At 45.3% G+C, this 5,441-nt stretch overlaps 1 long non-coding RNA gene across 1 annotated transcript; it reads right to left on the reverse strand.

Moving 5' to 3' along the window:
• Positions 1-3,171: 3,171 nt before the first annotated feature.
• Positions 3,172-4,917, reverse strand: LOC310849029. Its single transcript, XR_014566749.1, has 2 exons — positions 4,652-4,917; positions 3,172-4,477 (listed from the first exon to the last, which is right to left on the reverse strand). It is a non-coding gene; the product is annotated as an uncharacterized lncRNA (long non-coding RNA).
• Positions 4,918-5,441: the final 524 nt, after the last annotated feature.

Here is a 5,441-nt window from a genome sequence, read left to right on the forward strand (position 1 = left end):
CCATGAAGATGGGCTTTTAAATAAAATAAATGGCTGATTTTTAAAATGTAGCCATTTCAGAGTCCATTTTGTGTTCACTAGGGCTACAGTCCTACAGCACCCAGTCTGGTGATTGGGACACGGATGGCGCTGTGGTCTAACCACTGAGCCTCTTGGGCTTACCGATCGGAAGGTTGGCGGTTTGAATCACCGCGACGGGGTGAGCTCCTGTTGCTCTGTCACAGCTCCTGCCAACCTAGCAGTTTGAAAGCACACCAGTGCAAATGGATAAATAGGTACCGCTGTGGTAGGAAGGTAAACGGCATTTCCATGTGCTCTGGTTTCCGTCACGGTGTCCTGTTGCGCCAGAAGCAGTTTAGTCATGCTGGCCACATGACCCAGAAAGCTGTCTGTGGACAAACACTGGCTCCCTCGGCCTGAAAGTGAGATGAGTGCTGCAACCCCATAGTCACCTTTGACTGGACCTAAATATCCAGGGGTCCTTTACTTTTTACCTTACAGTCTGGTGCAGACTTACCTGGGAGTAAGTCCCACTGAACTCAGCGAAGCCAAGTTCTTAGTAGAATTGCAATGTAAGGCTCAGATTCAGCATTTGTTGTCAATGCCAGAGCTCCTTCCTCCTATCGAACAGATAAAAGTTCCACAGAGCAACTACAGAGTGCATTTCTCTCACTGCTGAATAATTAGAGAGCAGGGCTTGCCTCACAAAAAGGGATGTGGATGGTGAGGACTCACAAAGTTTTAAAGACTTATAAAGAGTTGGCCAGGTGGAGAAACCAAACAGGTAAAGAACATGGGGGAAGATATACCTGCCCCCTCTCTGGTGAGTACAGTGGTAAGGTAAAGGGACCCCTGACCATTAGGTCCAGTCATGACTGACTCTGGGGTTGCGGCGCTCATCTCCCTTTATTGTCCGAGGGAGCCAGCATACAGCTTCCAGGTCATGTGGCCAGCATGACTAAGCCACTTCTGGGGAACCAGAGCAGTGCACGGAAACGCCGTTTACCTTCCCGCTGGAGCAGTACCTATTTATCTACTTGCACTTTGACGTGCTTTCGAACTGCTAGGTTGGCAGGAGCAGGGACCGAGCAACGGGAGCTCACCCCATCGCCGGGATTCGAACTGCCGACCTTCTGATCGGCAAGTCCTAGGCTTTGTGGTTTAGACCACAGCGCCACCTGCGTCCCTTCGAGTACAGTGGTACTTCAGTTTAAAAACAGTCCTATTTACGAAGGATTCGGTTTATGAACGCAGCAAAACTGGAAATACTGTCCTGGTTTGCAAACTTTATGTCGGTCTACGAATGGAAGCCGAACGGTGGAAGGGCACCGGCAGCGGGAGGCCTCATTAGGGAAAGTGAGCCTCGGTTTAAGAACGGTTTCGGTTTATGAACAGACTTCCGGAACAGATTAAGTTCATAAACTGAGGTACCACTGTACAGCAATGTGACATGGAAGGAGGAACAGACGACCTCCCTGCATTTTAAGCCGCTAGTGCATACATAGCTTTACTAGGGAATAATCCTCATTGAATCCAAAGGGATTTATTTTCAAGTAAACACAGAGAGGATGGTGATGTTATTCTCATAGTCTTTGCACTGGCTTTCAAAGTGTGCTGCAAATTTATACGGTTTGTCCTTCAGGGCACATTTGTGTATAAAAATGGCCATCCTTAGAACCTGTAATTTGTCTGACACATACAGTGAAACTTCGGGCGTTTCCAGATGATAAAAAAAACTCCCTGCTCTGACACATACCCTTGACAAGCCTATTCTTTATTTGTTCATGGTTTACCATACCAAAGAAAAGATCTGAACTTTCCCTGGCTGCCATTCCCAGCAGGAGATTGCGGTTTGTTTGTGTTTCACTGTAGAGGGAATTAATGTGTTTCTGGGTTCTGATGTTTAGAGAAAGAATTCGCTTTTTTGTGTCATGTTGTCACCAGAAAACCATTTTCCCTTTAGTTCTTCAGCTGATTCAGTAGTAGGGTGTATGATTATGCACTGCACCCTAAAGAGGAAATGTATCAATTTTTTTAAAAAAAGAAGACAGTTTTGGCGCAGTTCTGAATAAAATTTGCACATGCTAATTTAAAGAAATAGATGCCCATCTATATGTAATTGCTGCAATTTGTGGGGATCTATTCCCTCTTTTGGCGGTGGTGCATATGTGGCAGGAGAGAATCAAGACTTGGTTTTCAAGAACCAAATGTTTTCCTGAAAACTTAAGTTGCTCTACCATCTACAGAAAACCACTCTTGCCTTCTTCTTTCATCTGGTGCCTAGCAGGTTGACTTGCAGTAGACCCATTTTACTATAGTGTTTGTTATATATGGAAGTGAGAGCTGGACCATAAAGAAGGCTGATCGCCGAAGAATTGATGCTTTTGAATTCTGGTGCTGGAGGAGACTCTTGAGAGTCACAGGGGCTGCAAGAAGATCAAACCTATCCATTCTGAAGGAAATCAGCCCTGAGTGCTCACTGGAAGGACAGATCCTGAAGCTGAGGCTCCAATACTTTGGCCACCTCGTGAGAAGAGAAGACTCCCTGGAAAAGACCCTGATGTTGGGAAAGATGGAGGGCACAAGGGGAAGGGAACAACAGAGGACGAGATGGTTGGGTAGTGTTCTCGAAGCTACCAGCATGAGTTTGACCAAACTGCAGGAGGCAGTGGAAGACAGGAGTGCCTGGAGTGCTCTGGTCCATGGGGTCACGAAGAGTCAGACATGACTAAACGACTAAACAACAACAGTGATACACACACACACACACACACACACACACACACATATATATGGAGTAACAAAGGAGGGGGGACCCACTACTTGCATTTACATCATTATAGGACTGGGCAGGCAGCAGTGAATTTTTAGCAACTGATAATAGTTGAAGGGGGGGTGTACACAGGCAGTAATTGCTGTTGCAAGAGCAGGGATTTGTCCCTATTTTTATCTGCTGAAATGTTGGAGGGTGTGACACCCTCACCTAGCAACCATCAACACACTGCATTATCACTCCTAGGTTAGATCCGTACAAGAGCACTTAGGAATTGTTGGGTGGAATCGAAATGGTCCCTTTATTCTCCTTGTAAGGCAGAGAGTGGGGAAGGGAAGGCATTTTGCTGCTGCCTGTCAGGAGTCCAGGTGCCCAGCTTAATAATACAGTAAGCATGGTAATTGAAAAGGAAGATTTATTGCAAAAACAAACAGAAAGTTCCGGACAACTCTGACAAAGCTTCTGACATCATTAGTCAAGATGACCCTTCTGAAGACTCTTTCCAGTGTCAGCAGAAGATATTGAACTTATGACCCTTACGTCTCTTGTTTTGTTTCCTATCTAGCAGCCCTCCCATTCGCCGACTCTTCGGACTTAATGGATGAGCTCCAACCTCTTCCTGTTCTGAGAGGCTGTCTCTGAATCTATTTGCTCCTATTTATGCTTCCTGTGAGCTTTGGCTGCGTTCTAGTCTGCTCTCAGCTACAGCCTTATCAATCTGCCCATCAAGGTCAGGAAGAGCCGGCTCTCCCCTGCCTGACTAACATCTAAGCCTCTCTGTTCCTGGCTGCTTTCTGCAGTTGGCTGCAAACCTTTGCTCGGAGCTGGCTCGTTCCTGACAATGCCCCTCTCCTGTAACGCCAAGCAGCTCCCCTCCCCCCATGAGAGTTGAACAAATTCCTGAACAGGGTGGAAGGTGGCATGGGGGGGGACTGCACAGGGAAGGGAGAATCGGCATAAATCCCCTCCATTCCTCTTCTGCTGGGTCTAAGTCCTGTGCAAACAAGTAAGGTCACAAATTGGATTTGGCCAATTGTTGTTGTTACTCTGCCATCCTGTCTTGCTCCTTACTTTTTCACATTCAGATTATTAGGCATGCAATCCTATATACATTTACCAAGGAGTCAGAGAGACTTAGTTCTGAGTAAACATGCATAGAGTTGAGCTTCAAGGGTATATTCAGGGCAGGGGTGGATTTAGGAGAGAACAACCGGTTCACCTGCATTGGGCACTGAAACAATGACTTAGAATGGAAGGAGAGAGGTGGTGGGTGCTGGATTTTGCCACTGAAAGCCCATAACACCGAGTAAGTTGGCATTCAGGCTACTGATTGGCTCCCCCTGCTTTCTCATATGTGGTTTCTTGTACCCAAGAATGCCTAGGAACTGGAGCAACCAGACCAGGTTGATGGTAACTTTCCCTCTGAAAAGGATGTTCTTAGAGTTGGTTCACATCTGTAGCAATATCTCTCAGTTTATCAACTGAGTGCAGTGCATTTGACGGCTTGCTACTAAATGACTCCATTGAAAGCCTTGTACTGAAAGCCAACAGTAGTTCTATCTGTAGTGTTATATCTGCAGTCTCCACTCAAAAGTCAACCCATGATGCTGCTGTCGTCAAGTTATGAAGAAGATGTATGGGAGAGGCAGCCCTTTGTCTCTCCCTGTGTCATTTTCCTGGTTCAGGTTTTCATTCATCCATTCCCTTAGGAGAGAGAAAGGCCTCACAAGCCATTACAAGAAAATAATTATCCTTCTCCCACAAAAAATGGCATGGCTGTTTTTTCTCCCCAGTCAGCACTGATGTAAAGGAGACAAACAGCTTTGTCCAAAGTGACCCATCACATTAAGTTTGTGCAATTTCTTTCTATACACCTACCCAATAAACAGCGAATGAGCGAGATCCACAAGTGTGAAAGCTGCCCGTGAGTCAAAAGTTTTAGCCTGGCAGATCCTGTCTCTCTCTGTCAGGTCTTTTCTCCTAATGTGTGAAAGGCTATTTCCTGCTGACTCACCTCCAGCCAATCCCTTTATGCAAGCGAACATAAAAGAATAAGCCACATGGAAGATAAGATACACTCTGAGTCACTGGTTATGGGAAAACCCACCCCCCCCATTTGTTACTATGGGTTGAAAACAACCAATGCTCGGTGTAGATCCATTAAAACCAATGGATTTAAGTTAGCCATGGCTAGCTTAAGTCCATTGAGTTCAATGGGTCTCTTCTGAGTACAAGTGCCTCCAGAGCATCAGTGTTTTGCAGAAGGTGTTCAAATGCATGCTGGAATGGAAACCCACCAGAGCACAACACATAACTTTTAAAAACAACAATAGACTTTTTGCAGTTTGGAAATACATTGGAAAATGTAGGGTGAACGGCTAATGGAAAGATGTGTAAACACTCCACTAATAAATCAAGATGAATGCTCATTGTCATATAACTTCCTTGTAAACAAATCAGTGTGAATGCTTAATAAAGACCAGCTGTAGTCTAACCACTATCTATGCTTTGATTGGTAGTTAATTGTATAGGGCCATCAGTGTACATCACATGTTAGATCATAGATTGATCCTTATTCTAAAGAACTTTTGGACTAAAGAAATGTGTTTAGTTTGTGCCCTGGTCCAAGAACTGTTGGGTCGATAGGATTAGCAAACACACTTGAAAT

Source organism: Podarcis gaigeae (genome assembly GCF_964106915.1).
Source record: "Podarcis gaigeae genome assembly, chromosome: 7".
NCBI lineage: Eukaryota > Metazoa > Chordata > Lepidosauria > Squamata > Lacertidae > Podarcis > Podarcis gaigeae.